The 19,127-nt window shown below is 44.4% G+C and overlaps 1 protein-coding gene across 3 annotated transcripts in view; it reads left to right on the top strand.

Annotated features, from left to right (window-relative positions):
* Nucleotides 1-19,127, top strand: part of PKHD1 (PKHD1 ciliary IPT domain containing fibrocystin/polyductin) — a 1,006,139-nt gene that overhangs the window by 151,968 nt on the left and 835,044 nt on the right. The gene's annotated exons all lie outside the window — the stretch shown is intronic.

Below are 19,127 nucleotides of genomic sequence, written 5' to 3'. Positions count from 1 at the left end.
CAGAAGGTGGTAGGACCATTTACAAAGCACTATGCAAGCTCACACATGTGCAGTTGGGAGTCAGCTGTCACCAGAACAGGTGTTGGGCAGCTGGCTCCCATATCCAAGATAATGACCCACAGCAGTACGAAGAACTGACAGGGGGAAGACATCATTGGGCACTGGTAAGTAACTGATTTTTAAAAGTCAGCAGTTACAGTAAAAAAAAAAAAAAACTGAAGTTACTTTTTTAAGTGTTTATTCTTAACCACTTCCATACCTGGCCATAGTCAAATGACGCCGGCAGGAAGTGCTCCTCGATCCGGGCGGCCGTCATATGACATCTGCCTGCTCTCGCCACTACTATCGCAGGGCGGCGATCAGGGATAAGGCTCATCCCTCGGACTGAGCCCATCCCCGATCAAGGTAAACAGCCAATGAAATTGGCTGTTTACCACGTGATCGGCTGTGTCCAATCACAGCAGATCACATGAGCGGCTCCAGCGCGAGCCGCTCGTTCTCTCTGCAATGGGGGAAAGGGCAGCGCGGCAATCGGGGAAAGGGCTCATCCCTCGGACAGAGCCCATCCCCGATCTAGGTAAAGAGCCAATGAAATTGGCTTTTTACCACATGACCGGCTGTCAATTGACAGCTGGTCCCAGAATGTCAACAGAGAACACGGTAACTAGCTGTCACCGTGTTCTCCTCCTCACACACTGCTCCTGTGTGAGGAGGAGATTGCGGTAACAGCTAGTTACCGATCATAGTGCACCCCAAAACACTCATTGCCCCCCCCAATAAAGAGGGCCTGTCACTAGCCCATCAAAGTACCTGTCACTAGCCCATCAAAGTACTTGTCACCAGCCCATGAGAGTACCCAAGTACCTGTCACCAGCCCATCAGGTACTCTGATGACAGGTACTCGGATACTCTGATGGGCTGGTGACAGGTACTTGGGTACTCTGATGGGCTGGTGACAGGTACTTGGGTACTCTGATGACAGGTACTTGGGTACTCTGATGGGCTGGTGACAGGTACTCGGGTACTCTGATGACAGGTACTCGTGTACTCTGATGGGCTTGTGACAGGTACTCGGGTACTCTGATGGGCTTGTGACAGGTACTCGGGTACTCTGATGGGCTGGTGACAGGTATTCGGTACTCTGATGACAGGTACTTGGGTACTCTGATGACAGGTACTCGGGTACTCTGATGGGCTGGTGACAGGTACTCGGGTACTCAGATGACAGGTACTCGGGTACTCTGATTACAGGTACACAGGTACTCTGATGGGCTGGTGACAGGTACTCGGGTACTCTGATGACAGGTACTCGGATACTCTGATGACAGTAACTCGGGTATTTTGAGTACCTGTCATCAGAGTACCCGAGTACATGTCACTGTAGTACCCGAGTACCTGTCATCGGAGTACCCGAGTACCTGTCATCAGAGTACCCGAGTACCTGTCATCAGAGTACCCGAGTACCTGTCATCAGAGTACCCGAGTACCTCTCTGTATCCCATCAGAGTACCCGAGTACCTGTCTCCAGCCCATCAGGGTATTTGAGTACCTATCTTCAGCCCAATAGAGTACCTGAGTACCTGTCTTCTGCCCATTAAAGTATCCGAGTACCTGTCTCCAGCCCATTAGAGTACCCGAATACCTCTCTGCAGCCCATCATAGTACCCAAGTACCTCTCTGTTGGCCATCAAAGTACCTGAGTATCTGTCTCCAGCCCAGAGTACCCAAGTCCCTGTCTCCAGCCCTGAGTACCTGTCTCCAGCCCAGAGTACCCGAGTACCTGTCTCCAGCCCAGAGTACCCGAGTACCTGTCTCCAGCCCAGAGTACCCGAGTACCTGTCTCCAGCCCAGAGTGCCCAAGTACCTATCTGCACCCCATCAGATTACCCGAGTACCTGTCTCTAGCCCATCAGAATACCCAAGTACCTCTCAAAAGCTCTTCAGAGTACCCGAGTACCTTTCTGAAGCCGATCAGTGTACCTGAGTACATGTCTGCAGCCCATCAGAGTAGCCCATGCCTCCTAGATTATGTGTTGGGGTGTTTGCTTTCCAAAATGGGGTCATTATATGGAGGTTCGCATTGTCCTGGTGCTCCAGGGCCTTCAAAAGTGTGATAGGTCGTTAGGAAATTGTATGTGTAATTTATGCTCCTAGAACACCTGACGGTGCTACTTGGATGTTAGGCCTCAGTATGTGGTCAGGCTGTGTAAAAGTCTCACACATGTGGTATCGCCATACTCAGGAGGAGTAGCAGAATGTATTTTGGGGTGTAATTGCAAGTTTGCATATACTGTGTGTGAGAAATAACTTGTTATTATGACAGTTTTGTGTAAAAAAAAAAAATAAAATATTTCTTCATTTTCCCAAAAATTGTGGGAAAAAATTACAACTTCAAAAAATTCACCATGCCTCTTACTAAATACCCTGGAATGTCTACTTTCCAAAAAGGGGTAATTTGGGGGGTATTTGTACTGTCCTGACATTTCAGGGCCTCAAGAAATTAGATAGGCCGTCGGTATATCAGGTGTGGTAAATTTTCAATGATTGGCACCATAGCATGTAGACTCTATAACTTTCACACAAACTAAATAATAACCACTAATTTGGGTTATTTTTACCAAAGATATGTAGAAGTATAAATTTTGGCCCAAATTTATGAAAAAAAATTACTTATTTGCAAATTTTAAAATAGAAACTAAAACAAAATATTTTTTTTTTTTCAAAATTTTCGCTCTTTTTTCACTTATATCGCAAAAAAATAAAAAACCCAGTGGTGATTAAATACTACCAAAAGAAAGCTCTTTTTGTGTGAAAAAAAATGATAGAAATTTGATTGGGTACAGCGTTGTATGACTGAAACTGAAAAGCTGAAACTTGGTCTGGGCAGGAAGAGGGTGTAACTGCTCCGTATGGAAGTGGTTAAAGAAGATGTAAACCAAAAGGAATTGGATCCATTTTGTAAATACACTATATAATAAAATTAATTTTTTTAAATGCAATATTTTTTTAACCTTTTTTTTACCATATGCTGCTGATCTTCTGCAGCCTATTTGAAGCCACTTTCTGTCTACATGTAGACTAGAGTTGGCCGCATTGCATTTCTCATGGTGGGTTCCCAAATGATGACAATAGCAGACTATGCCTGCATATCGGATGGTAAAACAAACACTTAATATCTACAACAGAAGCCTGTATGACATAGTGACCATGCAGGAGTTGGCAATGCAACAGGGTGCTGTCACCCTATAACCTGGAAGTGCCTGAGCAATGACCTTGATGGCAGATTTGCCAAGTACAGCCATGGCCAAAAGTTTTAAGAATGACACAAATATACATTTTCACAAAGTCTGCTGCTTCAGTGTTTTTCAATCTTTTTGTCAGATATTACTATAGTATACTGAAGTATAATTACAAGCATTTTATGAATGTCAAAGGTTTTTATTGGCAATTACATTAAAGTGATTGTAAAGTCTAATTTTTTTCCTACAAAAAAAAAAAAAAACTTACCTGCTCTGTGCATTGGTTTTGCACAGAGCAGCCCAGATTTTCCTCTTCTCAAGTCCCTCTAATGTGATCCTGGCCCCTCCCTCCTGTTCAGTGCCCCCACAGCAAGCAGCTTGTAATAGCTCCCTGTGTCTATTCAGACATGTAGCCCCTCCCCCTGTTATGTAACGGTATCAGCCAATGATCAGACCAGTGGTGATGTGCAATTTCTACTTTACTTAACAATGTGGAACGTAGATTACACAGGAGATCATGTGAACAGGGGTTTGCAGTACAAAACAGCAATATGAGGAAAGGAGAAAATATTCATAAAACGTGTGAAAACAATTATATTGCAGTTCTAGTAATGGCCATTAGATGGCAGCAGAGTGTTCTGAGTTCAGTTTACAGATAGGAAAAGATCTGAATATTCTCACGTGTTCCCAGAGATTGATCGTTCATTCAGCAGACTGGGAGTTGAGGGTATTTCCTGCTGGCACAGACTTCACACAGGCACTGCTGATGCTGACTTTGGTCAGGAGGCTCTGGGGGCCGTAGATAGGACCAACCGACTGCTTGGACAACTTCTCCACATGGACTGTAACAGAGTCCTCTCCAGTGACTGGGGCTTGGATAAATACCTCGTGCTCTTGTGCTCACTGCTGGAGGCCCACACACCAGACTTATCGAATGAGGACCCAGCACCTGGGGACAGCTCACTTGCCCAGTCACTGCTGTCCCATCAGGCAGGATCTCTCTGAGCACAGGAAGCTGGGCGGAGCTGGCATTTATACTACCTGGGCATGTCCTGGAACTCAGGGGATGCTGGGAGCCCAGAGGATTGTGGGGAATCGAGTTAAAGGGACTTGCACCTGCATCTGGATAAAGGGGCACACCACTACACCCCTTTCTCTCCTGATTTGCTGCAGCAGCGGCCAATGGCTGTGTCTCAGCCAGTCAGGAGGGAGAATCTCAGATGGCTGAGACACCCGTAGACATCACTGGACAGAGAGGGACTCCAGGTAAGTAAAAGGGGGACCGAGGGGGGCTGCTGCACACAGGAGTCTTTTTATCTTAAAAAACCTTCTGACTTTACAACCCCTTTAAATTTATGCAGAGTCAATATTTGCAGTGTTGACCCTTTTTTTTCAAGATTTCTGCAATTCCTCCAGGCATGCTGTCAATCAGCTTCTGGGCCACATTCTGACTGATGGAAGCCCATTTCTGCACAATCAATGCTTGGAATTTGTCAGAATTTGTGGGTTTTTTTGTTTTGTTCAACCACCTCTTAAGGATTAACCACAAGTTCTCAATGGGATTAGGGTCTGAGGATTTTCCTGGCCATGGACCCAAAATATCAATGTTTTGTTCCCCAAACCACTCAGTTATCACTTCGGCCTTAGGGCAAGGTGTTCCATCGTGCAGGAAAAGGCATTGTTCCTCACCAAACTGTTCTTGAATAGTTGGGAGAAGTTGTTCTCTGAAGATGTTTTTGTACCATTCTATATTCATGGCTGTGTTCTTAGGCAAAATTGTGAGTGAGCCCACTCCCTTGGCTGAGAAGCAGCCCCACACGTGAATAGTCTCAGGATGCTTTACTGTTGAAATGATACAGGACTAATGGTAGCGCTCACCTTTTCTTTTCATCCTGGACAAGGTTTTTTTCTGGATACCCCAAACAATCGGAAAGGGGATTCATCAGAAAAAAATTACTTTACCCCCAGTCCTCAGAAGTCCAATCCCTGTACCTTTTGCAGAATATCAGTGTGTCCCTGATGTTTTTCCTGAAAAGAAGTAGCTTCTTTGCTGCCCTTTTTTGACACCAGGCCATCCTCCAAAAGTCTTCATCTCACAGTGCATGCAAAAGCACTCACACCTGCCTGCTGCCATTCCTGAGCAAGATGTGCACTGGTGGTGCCCCGATCCCACTGCTGAATCAAAGAGACAGTCCTAGTGCTTGCTGTACTTTCTTGGGCATCCTGAAGCCTTCTTCACAACAGTTGAACCTCTCTCCTTTAAGTTCTTGATGATCCAATAAATGGTTGATTTAAGTGCAATCTTAGTAGCAGCAATAGCCTTGCCTGTGTTTGTGCAAAGCAATGATGACTGCTCATGTTTTCTTGAAGGTAACCATGGTTACCAGAGGAAGAACAATGATGTTTAACTCAATCAGCCTAACCGAGTGATTTCCAGCCTTGTCCTCGTCATCACTGACACCTGTGTTAACTAGAGAAACACTGACATGATGTCAGCTGGTCCTTATGTGGTAGGGCTGAAATGCACTGGAAATTGTTTTTCTTTGGGGGGGGGGGGGGGGGGAATTAAGTTCATTTTCATGGCAAATAGGGACTTTGCAATTAATTGCAATTCATCTGATCACTCTTTTATAACATTCTGGGGTATATGCAAATTGCCATCATAAAAGGTAGCAGACTTTGTGAAAATTAATATTTTTGTCATTCTCAAAACTCTTGGCCAGGGCTGTACTATTTTTATAAAAAATGCATGTTTCAAACTATTGAAAAATACTTTTAAAATTAAATGAACACAATAAAGATAAATTAAATGTTAGTAATTTTGTTTACATTGACTTTGAATGGCTTTAACCATGAAAGCTTACTAATAAAAGGTCTCTAGTTTTGCCGACTTTGCAAAAAGCCAAATGCTAGGATTGATCTTTATTCCATACATACATTGGTTAAGCTTGGACCAATTTAGGTATGCATATCTCATACCTGAGGGACTATGTAGAAGGGGACAATCACTGTAGTAGTGATCACCAAAATCTTCCAGGACCTGTGCTGAGCAACTTCTCTTCTGCATAATGACCACAAAATGCTGCTCTTTTGGCACTGCTACCATTCTCAAAATGCCTTGTATTTTTTTAATGATTACAGGGCATTCTCTGACTGGATGAGATTGAGAGATGAGGTGGTGATGTCACATCACCTATTCATAGAAAAAAATCAAGCCATTCTATGAATGGTGGCAGTGCCGAGCAATCGACCCTGTGTGGTCACCACTTGAGCCCGTGCTGCTGCGAGTGTAACATAGAGTTCAGGGGTCAGGAGTAGGTAAAGCATAGAGTTCAGGGGTCAGGAATAAGTAACAAACAGAGATCAGGGCTCAGGAATAAGTAACGCACATATTTCAGAGGTCAGAATTAAGTGGCGCACAGGGTTCAGAGGTCAGGATTAAGTGACACACAGGGGTCAGGATTAGGTAACGAACAGAGCTCTGTGGCCAGGATTAAGTAACGCACATAGCTCAGGAATCAGGAATAAGTAACATATAGAGCACAGGGGTCAGGATTAAAGGAGTTGTAAAGTCAGAAGGTTTTTATCCTAATGCATTCAAAGTCAGTTAGCCAATCAGGAGAGAGAGGGGGCAGTGCCGAACCACAGCTCCGTGTCTGAATGGACATATGGAGCTGCAGTTCGACTTGGGTGCCCTCATAGCCAGCTGCTTGCTGCGGGGCACTCGATAGGAGGGAGGGGCCTGAAGCAGGGAAGAGGGACCCGAGAAATCCACTGCACAGAGGAGGTAAGTATAACATGTTTGTTATTAAAAAAATTAAAAAAGGAGACTTTACAATCACTTTTAGTAACGCACAAAGCTCAGGGGTCAGAATGAAGTATCCCACAGAGTTCAGGGTCAGGATTAGGTAACACATAGAGTCTATGGGTCAAGGTTAAGTAATGCACAGAGCTCAGGGGTCAGGATTAAGTAACACACATAGCTCAGGGGTCAGGAATAAGTAACATACAGAGTTCAGGGGTAAGTCCTCATGCACACATGGCGTTTTTACAACCACTTTTAGGAGCGTCAGGCGTTTTTTTTTTTTGCAGCTTAAAAACACTCTTCTTTTCTCACCTGCCAGGCTACATGCTCGAATAAGGATTTGGTATGGATTTTGGGGGGACCCCACTCTGTTTTTTGTTTTTTTTGGCGTGGGTGTTCCACTCAAAATCTATACCGGACCGACGGGTCTGGTATGGTCTTAGGGGGGAGACCCACGTCATTTTTTTTTCCATTTTGGCGTGGAATTCCCTTTCAAAATCCATACTAGACTCAAAGGGTCTGGTATGAAACCTGGAGGGGAGACCCCACGCCATTTTTTTTCCCATTTTGGCATGGAGTTCCCTTTCATGATCCTCAGAGCACAAGTCGCACCACAAGTCAGATCTTAATGATCCAACATGGATGCAACTTCTATTCAAATCAATGAGCTGAAAGTCAGATCAAAGATGGCATACATAGGCAACCATTGATCTTGAATAGCGGCAGAGAATTGTTGCTATAAGCTAAAGCGGCTAAATGCGCAATAATACCAATGGAAAAAGCTACTAAAAGCATGTTTTTTACAGCTGCTTTTTCCTGGCATTGGTAGTGGCTTTGCAGCTTGTTTTGTCTAACGCCCTGTGTGCATGAGACCTAAGGCTGAAGTAAAGCACAGAGTTTAGGGGATCAGGAGTAAGTAACACAGAGAGTTCATGGGTCAGGATTAGGTAACACACAGAGCTCAGGGGTCAGGGCTAAGTAACACACAGAGCTCAGGGCTAAGTAGCATGCAGAGCTCAGGGGTTAGGATTAAGTAACACACAGAGCTCAGGGGTCAAGTTTGAGTAACGTACAGAGTTCAGAGGTCAGGATTAAGTAACCCACAGTGTTCAGGGGTCACTATTAAGTAACATAAAGTTTAGGGGGTTAGGATTAAATAACACATACGGCATCAGCAAATGCTGCTACTTGCAGGATCCCCAGATAAGAAACTTTAAGATTAACCAAAACTATTTCCTTAATATAACTGAATGCAGTAAGTACTGATTCCAGCCATACTGAAAAACGTTTTTTTGGTTTACATCCACTTTAAGATGAAATACGTTAAAGTTGAAGTCCACCCTAATACTAAAATCCCTGCATCTATAGACCTCCACAATCTAACCCTAACCTATCTAGCCCAGTAAAGAAAAAATCGGTATACATACCTTTTTTGACCCCTCTCTGGAAATACCCTCCTCTGTGCAGACTCTGAGCACCCTAGTCATGTGACACAGGGTATGCCATTTGGCCAATTTCTGAGGTTGCACAGGATCTGTAGTGAGGAGAGAGATTTTCAGCAAGAGAGAGACAAGATGTGCCCCAGATTTTGTGCTAGAGGTTATCAATCTAACACAATTAGTAGAGCACTTGAAAAAGCAAAGTCTACGCCTAGAAATTATTACGGGATAAGTGACGCAAATCCAACTTGATTAAAACCCCAATTTTTGCTACCTTGTACAGTATGGAGTAAAAATTAGAAGAATAGTGGAGCGATATATACCCATCCTGTATGAGGATGAATATTATGCTAAAATCTTGTCTGGAGGGTTTAAATCTATGTCACAATGGGCACCATCATTGGCTAACTCTTTGTCCCCTAGTGATTTCAGTTGCTGCAATCAGGCTAGAACGTGGCTGGATTTTGTAGGCACGTTTAAAGTGTGGTGCTGATCGCTGTCCATGTTGCCCTCGGGTTATCAAAAGTGACCGGTTTTGTTTTACGGCAAATTGCAGGACCTTTAATATCAAATAAGAAAGAAAAATACAGCGCTAGTGCAAAAAACAATAAAGCAAAATGAGCTACAACTATTTTGTGAGATATGCACAATACAAAACAAAAATAAGTATAAGTTGCGCTAATAGTGAATGTCCATAAAAATCAAAAAACTGTCCATAGGTGAAGTAATAAGGAATCCTTGATGTAATAAACACCACTCTCCGTCAACATAGGTAGGCAGAGATAACACCACCACCACCAAAGGCAAAAATGGTCTCTTACCAGCTCACATTGACCCCATTTCCGGAGGTCAATAACACTTGTGGCTTAATACCCAGCCAGGGTCTTTATGAGATCCTGGGTCCTCTTAAATAGCATCAAACTGCTTCAAGTAGTCCTTTAGGTTTAGCCTCAATGTTTTCTGTGTCCACTTTCACTTTCATATTGGGGTTGAGATTCTGAGCCCGCTTTTCAGAAGCCTCTGTGTTACCAAGTTATCCAGTAGGTATTAAGAACGGGGCCCGAGAGTCTTCTTCTGACACCAGCTGATGGTCCAGTAAAGTCAGTTACTGAACCTCTGCCAAGATAAGATTCTTTGCCACTTCAGCACCCAAACTGCTCATACCAACCAGAAGGACTTTCGATTTGTGAAGCATATTTTGCACCTCCAACCCCCACAGATGGTCATACTGCGTGGCCTCCTCCTCACTGATCACCACCTGTTCCTTCTCCACCATCTTCATGTTGGTGTTATCTGTGCTTTACGTATGGTGATGGAGAGTGGTGTTTATCACATCAAGGATTCCTTATTACTTCACCTATGGACTGTTTTTTGATTTTTATAGACATTCTCATCATAACTTCAATAACTTCTAGTAAAACATAAGACAAAACTATAACATGGTACAGAAAGAGTAACACATTCCAAAAAAGTAGTATTACAGTGGCAATAAGGTATTAAAAGTACTTATTCAGAAAAAAAAGCATAATATTTATTTTTGTTTTTTTTGCAAGTTTGGTTGTTAGATAGGTTCCACTCTTTTGACAAATTGGTTCCCTTACGGGGAGAGGGTTGGTCCCCCAATGGAATCAAACTGTGACCAACCCTTACACTATATCTAGAACACCCTTTGGGAAGCCTCCTCCCCGTGTGGGATCCAAGTCCCAACTTGCTAACTGGAGGTGGTACCTGGGATATACAAACTTTAAACTTAACGGTAGATAAGCAAAAGATGCACATTAACCATCTCCTAGGCTTCCTAATGCAAGATACGTTTCAGACTAAATTTAGTTTATTAGACTTTTGGGTTTTTAGATGTGAGACGCGGCCCCTGGTAAGGTCTTCAAGGAATCCCATTTCCTATGGTACGCTGCTATGTTTTGGTCTATGTAAGCTAATAGTTTCTCATAATGGTCCTGTGTGTTAACTCCAACCAGAATCTAGTCAATCGTGGGAGCAGATATTGATTTCCAATGTTGAGCAATAGCTAATGTTTATAGACATTCTCTATTAGCGCAACTTATACTTATTTTATTCTTTAAAATCAAAACCTTCATTAATTACAACACTATAGGTGATCTCTTTGATTACCTGTAAAAAGTGTGCAATCCAATATGTAGGTTGTCCAAGTAGAAGGCTCTGCACAGTAAAGTTTATGACATTAAAAAGGAGCACGATGCTAGTGTTGCTAGACATTTTAATGAAGTTCATGGAGGTGACACCACTTTGTTACAAATACAGGGAATTGAGAAGGTTGTCACCCCCAGGAGAGGTGGAGACAGCTTCAGAATTTGCTGTAAATGTGAGGTTTATTGGATATTTTCTCTCCAAACAAGAATCCCAGAGGGTTTGAACTTTGAGTTGCATTTGACTCACTTTTATGATTAAAACCTTCAGATTTACTGTATATGTACCTGTGGCGATATTTTTTTTACCTCTTTTTTTTAACCTTTTTTTTACTTTTTATCTTTTTAGACAGGGATTAAGATGGCATTATAGGAGTTAAATATATAAATTTACATGATATAAATCCCTATTGTCTAATAGAAATATAAGGATATTGTCAATTTTGTCGTTTTTCCAGTAATTCCCGAATTTGAGTCACATTTGTGTGTTCTTTTAATTTTTATTTGTTATTTCAGAATTTACATATACTGTATATAAACTTTTTGTATTTTTTGCAGAGTTTGTGTGTGGTTTGCTATGCACACATACATATACAGTGCATTGCGAAAGTATTCGGCCCCCTTGAAATTTTTGACCTTTTGCCACATTTAAGGCTTCAAACATAAAGATATAAAACTGTAATTTTTATCAACAACAAGTGGGACACAATCATGAAGTGGAATGAAATTTATTGGATATTTCAAACTTTTTTAACAAATAAAAAACTGAAAAATTGGGCATGCAAAATTATTCAGCCCCCTTAAGATACTTTGTAGTGCCACCTTTTGCTGCGATTACAGCTGTAAGTCGCTTGGGGTATGTCTCTATCAGTTTTGCACATCGAGAGACTGAAATTTTTGCCCATTCCTCCTTGCAAAACAGCTCGAGCTCAGTGAGGCTGGATGGAGAGCGTTTGTGAACAGCAGTTTTCAGTTCTTTCCACAGATTCTCGATTGGATTCAGGTCTGGACTTTGACTTGGCCATTCTAACACCTGGATATGTTTATTTGTGAACAATTCCATTGTAGATTTTTCTTTATGTTTTGGATCATTGTCTTGTTGGAAGACATATCTCCATCCCAGTCTCAGGTCTTTTGCAGACTCCATCAGGTTTTCTTCCAGAATGGTCCTGTATTTGGCTCCATCCATCTTCCCATCAATTTTAACCATCTTTCCTGTCCCTGCTGAAGAAAAGCAGGCCCAAACCATTATGCTGCCACCACCATGTTTGACAGTGGGGATGGTGTGTTCAGGGTGATGAGCTGTGTTGCTTTTACGCCAAACATAACGTTTTGCATTGTTGCCAAAAAGTTCAATTTTGGTTTCATCTGACCAGAGCACCTTCTTCCACATGTTTGGTGTGTCTCCCAGGTGGCTTGTGTCAAACTTTAAACTACACTTTTTATGGATATCTTTAAGAAATGGCTTTCTTCTTGCCACTCTTCCATAAAGGCCAGATTTGTGCAGTATATGACTGATTGTTGTCCTATGGACAGAGTCTCCCACCTCAGCTGTAGATCTCTGCAGTTCATCCAGAGTGATCATGGGCCTCTTGGCTGCATCTCTGATCAGTCTTCTCCTTGTATGAGCTGAAAGTTTAGAGGGACGGCCAGGTCTTTGCAGAATTGCAGTGGTCTGATACTCCTTCCATTTCAAAATTATCGCTTGCACAGTGCTCCTTGGGATGTTTAAAGCTTGGGAAATCTTTTTGTATCCAAATCCGGCTTTAAACTTCTCTACAACAGTATCTCGGACCTGCCTGGTGTGTTCCTTGTTCTTCATGATGCTCTCTGCGCTTTAAACGGATAGTCTTTAAACGGACCTCTAAGGCTATCACAGTGCAGGTTACTATTTATCATCATTAGTCATTTAGGTCAACATTGGATCATTCAGAGATCCTCACTGAACTTCTGGAGAGAGTTTGCTGCACTGAAAGTAAGGGGGCTGAATCATTTTGCACGCCCAATTTTTCAGTTTTTTATTTGTTAACAAAGTTTGAAATATTCAATAAATTTCGTTCCACTTCATGATTGTGTCCCACTTGTTGTTGATTCTTCAAAAGAAATTACAGTTTTATATCTTTATGTTTGAAGCCTGAAATTTGGCAAAAGGTCGAAAAGTTCAAGGGGGCCGAATACTTTCGCAATGCACTGTACTTTGCATCTTTATTATGAGTTATAGGTTTCATGTTCTTAATTATGTTACTTTTTCAAAACGGGCTGATCAATATGGTATGCTCTTGAAGCCGGGCATAGGGCATAAGATAAGATAGCAGGCAATTCCTCCAAGGAGAGAGCAGCATGCAGCGCGTCCTCCAGATGCTCCTCAGAAGCGCAGATCAGTGACCCCCGGATGGGGAATGACCACCATGATGATGCCCGGTTATGTATGGGACAGGCATACTTTATATTGTGATTACCTGATATCTTTCTAATTGGCCATAAGCAGTGCGTGCTCCTCCAGCTGCCTCAGCAGGTCACCCCTCGTGATTACTTATCATACTATTGGTTTACTACCCTCCTGGTGCCTTTTGGTTGGCTCCAGCAACATCTTCCTATGGAATCTATATTCCAAACAGCTCCGGATGAAGTCTGAACACCAGGCGAAACATGTAGAGCAATTGGACATATTGGTTTACTTCCCTTTGGAAGCTGATACTGTATTGTACAGGACGCTCTGCGTTGCCTGCACCGTGGTGCGGCTCGTTTGCAGCGTATAGCGTCCTTTTTCCCTTGTTTATCATCCAAATGTATATTTTGTATTGTTTGTTGTATTGTATGTCCTAGGTGGTGAGGTTTTTCCCCCATTCACCCATCACTTGTATCCTCTGATCAATGGTCTCCGCCCATTTTGGTCGGTCGACATATACCTCTGTGGTTTTAATACTTATCAAAAATAAAGCGTTGTTTTTTTTATTTCAATAGATTTTTATTAGAGAGTAACAAAGACAAATAACAATGGAAGTGGTACAATAGTGAAGGCTATTATACAACAAATAATAGTTGAAAAGTGGAGGTCAACTGTAGCAGGTGGAAACCCAGCCCTCAATGCTATTAAAACATCTAGGGTTAAGTCATGAGAAAAGTAGACAAACCTACGTGCTATAAGAGAACAAAAGGTGGTCACTATCTAGTAAGTGCAGGGGATAGCCCCCAAAACCGTAGGGTACCCCCACCCAAGACACCCCTAAAGGGAGCAAACTGTGTCTCGGAAGAGGCACCCCACGTGTGAACTGCAAAATGGTATAGTGACCCAAAAAAAAAAAAAAAAAAAAACTTAAAGGGAGAACAACCTACAAGAATGCCATCTACCGGCCCTAGATGAAAGAGGCACGGGGCCCCAACTACAGGTGTGTAAAGGTACGATGAAAGCTCCACCAAAATAGAAAACATAGTCTCCAAACCACGTCCTAGAGAACTAAACAATTTGGATCGTCAACAGTTGGCTATAAGTACAGTAAAACCAAGAGTTGAACAGGCAAAGAATAGAAAAAGGAAAAAGAGAAGAAAGAAGGCAGACAGCCTACGAAGAGAGAAGGGAATGCAAAAAGGGGGGAAGGAGGTTCCTGCGGACCGGATCCTGAAGACACTGTGAGACAAATAGGCAACAGGGTAATGGGAGGTAAAAGGAAAAAAAAAAAAAAAAAAAGGGGGGGTTACCCCACTGTCCAGTGCAAAGAAAACATCAAATAGTAACATTCATGTATGCAGCCCAGGGTTCCCAGATACTTTCAAACTTTTCCCTGGAGTCGTCCAGAATACTATACATCTTCTCCTGTGCCATTATCCACGAAATCTTACCCTTAGCCAAGCGGAGTGGAACCGAAGGCATCTTCCACTGCCTGGCTATCGCCATCTTGGCACCGAGGAAGATGTAGAAAATGAGGGATTGGGTGTGTTTAGGGAGCTTAGGGATGCGTTGGCTCAACAGGGCTTGAGCAGGAGATGGATGCAACGTGAGACCAGAAATCCGACGAACAATGCCGTAAATGCGCTGCCAAAACGACCTGAGTTTGGGGCATTCCCAAAAGATGTGGAGAATGGTGCCAGCCAGGTCACATCCCCGGAAGCAGGTAGGGGATGTGGAGGGAAAGATGGTGGCCAATCTGGCCGGCACCATGTACCACCTCAAAATAACTTTAAGATTAGCTTCCATGAGGCCAATATTATGAATACCCCGGAAAGAGCGCCCAACATTAGCGTGCCAGTCAGAGAGGTCCCAGTCTAATTTGAGGTCCTGCTCCCATTTAAACATATAGACAGATTTGGTTTGTGCATCGTTCAGTAGAGTGTAAATGAGGGAAATTCCCCCCTTGACATCAGAAATTTGAGCACACCACTGTTCATAAGGCGTTACCCGTAGGGGTTCAGAGAATTTGGACCTAAGAGAGTTAATAAAGTGCGAAATTTGGGTAAGACGGAATTTCTCTACAGGCGGAATCTTCAACTTTGTGGTACAATGAGAAAGAGTGATAGGATCCGAGCTATCCAAAAAGTGGCCAATTCTGTACATGCCTTTGTCAGTCCACCATTTAAATGCCCCTATGTTTTCACCTGGAGGGAAGGCCGGATTATGGAATAGGTGAGTGAGGGGAGCCCAAGGCGAAGTAACTTTATGCGTTTTGTGTATGCGATCACAGATGGATAAAGAATGTGAAAGAGTAGGGGCCAGCACCGGGGGGCGGGCTCGAGCAGGTCTCCAAAGCAGGTAGTCAATGGTGTGTCGAGGGACTGCTTGGCGTTCCATAAAGTACCAGTCAGGCTTCCCCCCTCTGGAATAAATGACGGAAAACTGAGTCAGCTGTGCTGCCAGATAATATTTCCAAAGGTCCGGAACTCCTAAGCCCCCCTGTTTCCGGGAGCGTAGAAGCGTAAGTCTATTAATTCTATATCCCATCGTTCCCCAGATAAATTTAAAGATGTGTCCTTGTAAGTTTTTAATGTGGGATTTCCGCACCGGGATTGGGAGCGACCGGAAAAAATAAAGAATACGTGGCAAGAGTGTCATCTTAACTGCATTGATTCTCCCTAACCAGGAAATGTGACAGCGAGACCAGTCAGAGAGATCCCGTTTTAGTCTTTGTATCAGGGGCGGATAGTTGGTCGAATAGAGTTTGTCTATAGTGGGAGTCAAGGAGACTCCAAGGTAAGGAATAGAATTCGATTGCCAGGAGAAGGGGAAATGGTCTTTCAGACGATCCACCAGTGGCCCAGGGAGAGTGATATTAAGGGCCAGCGACTTAGTCATGTTTACTCGCAAGCCAGAAGCCGCCCCAAAGGTGTCCAAGAGGGAAACAATATTGGGAAGAGAGATCAATGGGGACGTAACAAAGAGCATTATATCATCCGCGAACGACGCGCATTTGTGGAACTCGGACCCGCATTGTATGCCATGTATATCAGGGTGAAGACGGATCGCTGAAGCAAGAGATTCAAGGGCAACAGCGAAAAGGAGCGGGGAGAGGGGGCATCCCTGTCTCGTTCCCCTCCGGATCCGGATGTCTGCAGAATAGTATCCCTGCATTCTGACCTGAGCTGCCGGCTGGGAGTAAAGGGCTCGTAGTGTAGTGATGAAAGAGGGACCAAAACCCCATCGTTCGAGTGTACGGAAGAGGAACGGCCATGAAAGGGAGTCAAAGGCCTTTTGTAGGTCCAATGACTGGAGAAAACCAGGTTGGGAAGGGCCTCCGTCCCACCCTGAATTTAGCAGCGAGATGACATCAACCACCCTCCTTATCTGGTCAGGTCCCTGCCTACCCGGAATGAACCCCACCTGATCCTTATGAATGTATTTGGCAATAAAGCTGGATAAGCGATTAGCATAAATTTTGGTCAATATCTTTAAATCATTATTAATGAGAGATATTGGTCTGTAATTGCCCACATCGGAGGGATCCTTCCCCGGCTTGGGGATAACCGAAATGTAAGCTTTATTAGAGGCTTCATCCAGGCGAGCTCCGCCCCTGAGGGCATTGAAGAACCTGACCAGATAAGGAGATAGGACCGACGCAAATGTCTTGTAATAGGAATTGGAAAAACCGTCAGGACCTGGGGTGGAATTGGGTCGAAGGGACTTGATCACTTCCAGCACCTCCCGTTCGTCAACAGGGGATTCCAAAAGGGATCTATGCGTATCCGTGAGGCGGGGGAGAGGCACGTTGTCTAGGAACGAGTCAGGATCGTCCCCCTTATGGGGGGTGGGGGCCGCATAAAGTTGGGAATAGAAGGAGTGGAAGGAATCCATGATGGATGTAGGGTTGCTCGAAAGAACACCAACGGGGGATTTTATTTTGGGCATGGAAATCGCCCGAAACTTTGGGGAGAGCTTCGATGCCAATTTTGTACCCATTTTATCTCTAAAAGCATAAGCGCGAGCCCCTTGCCAGCGCAGGGCCTTTTCGGCCCTGGAAGTTAGGGCCAGGTTAAGTGACAATTTAATCGCATCCAGTTCGGCAAGAGAGGAGGGAGTAGGGGAGCGCTTGTGGGCTCTACGGAGGCGAGTATATTCTGTCTCTAAGCGGGTGATATCAACTAGACTTTCCTTTTTAATTTTCGCCCCCAGCTGGATGAGGTAGCCTCGCAGGACAGCCTTATGGGCCCCCCATAAGGTAGTAGGGGATGTGTCTGGGAGATCATTAAGCGTGAAGTATTCGCGAAGTACGGTGTCTATCATGGAGCATCTAGCCGGATCGCTCAGAGTAGATTCATTAATTCTCCATGGAGAGGGGCCTCGGGGAAATAGGGAGCAGGAGAGCTGAAGAGTGACCATGGAATGGTCCGACCAAGGGACTTCTCTAATTTTAGACTTCTAGGCAGAAGGGATATCCGTCGTGGGGATGAAAATGTGGTCAATCCGCGCAAACGTATGATGAGGGGCCGAGAAATGTGTGTAATCCCGAGTAGATGGGTTCAACTCCCGCCAAATATCAATCAGACCCAATGCATGGAGCGATCTAGCCACCCGAAGGCTCTGCTTCGAAGGTCGGCGAAGCCGACCACCGGAGGATTGGGATTTATCAAGGGAGCAGTCGAGGGCTAAGTTAGAATCCCCTCCAATGAGAACGCGGCCCTCAAAGTGGGGAGAGAGAAGGAGAAACATTTCGGAGAGGAATTTCGCCTGACCCTTGTTAGGGGCATAGTAAGAAATAAATGTGTATAACACTCCTTGTATGTGGCCCTTGACCAGAATAAATCGGCCCTGGGGGTCCCTTACGGTGTGCAGGTGCGAGAAGGAAAGGGATTTAGCAAAAAATATGGCCACCCCTCTCTGTTTGGAGGGGGCATTGGCAAGATAAAACAAGGGGTATTTATGGTGGACATATGTCGGTTGGTAGGATTCCGGGAAGTGAGTCTCCTGAAGCAGGAGGACCCCCAATCCTTGGGAATGGTAATGTTGGAATGCCTTCCTACGCTTAACAGGTGAATTTAAGACCTGAGTGTTGTGTGATGCCACCTGTAGAGAAGAGACCGTACTCACATTAGGCTGCATGTTGCGCGGGGAGGAGGCACGCTGATGTAGGTGATCCGGCGGGATCCCGAGAACATCCCCGGAGGAGACTATTCACAGCGGTAGCAGGCTTGTCAGGAGCAACAAGGGAACCAGAAGGACCGCAGGAACCTAAGGGGAAGAAAAAGACACCAGTAAAGGGAGAAAAAGAGAAAAAAGAAGACAACAGAGGAAGAAGAAAGTAGCAAGTCCAAAGACTTGCCAAGGGATGAGAAAGCCGCAGGAAGGACCCGCAGCTCCTCATCACGTGTAAGGATGCGTCCTGAACCAGTCAGGGCACATTCCTGAGGGAGGCCAGATGAAATCATCTAACGTCCGACAGGAGGAGGCACATTAAAGCCTCTCCGGCCATAGGGCACCAGCCCGGCACCCTCATAAAAAAATCAACAAAAGATAGCAAAATTCGAGCACAAAAATCACCCCTAGGTGTAGAAAATGGGGAGTTGCCCCAAAAGCATCAATAGGAGGTTAGGTCTAGGGGGGAAAAGGACAACATGGGGAGGGGAAGGTAGGCAGGGAAAAAAAAAAAAAAGAAAAGGGGGGGGGGAATAAAAATAAGGGGGGGAGGGGGTACTGGGGAGGGGGGGAGCTGCAAGCTTAACGACAACAGATCAAGCAGTAATTACAGTCCCAGTATTCAAAAAGAACCTGACCAGCGTGAAGAAAATAGATGAGGTAAGTCAGATCAAAAATTATAAAATAAATAGTTCGCTGGAAAAAGGGAACAAAACAGTCCGGAAACAGACCCAAAAAGGGGGGCCAAAAAATGGAGGCAGGGATCATCTCGGACCCCCATCAGGCGAGGAAGGACGAACTTCGACGACTGACGAAAGAAGATTCCAGAGGAGCAATGCAGATATCAGGGAGGCTGGACATCACGGTGACGCTTCGTTTGCTGCTTGTTCCAAACTGAGGAGACAGGGCTGATCGGAG

The sequence above is a fragment of the Pelophylax lessonae genome (genome assembly GCF_965119305.1).
Source record: "Pelophylax lessonae genome assembly, chromosome: 3".
Classification (NCBI taxonomy): domain Eukaryota; kingdom Metazoa; phylum Chordata; class Amphibia; order Anura; family Ranidae; genus Pelophylax; species Pelophylax lessonae.
This window is presented reverse-complemented; position numbering and strand designations above follow the sequence as displayed.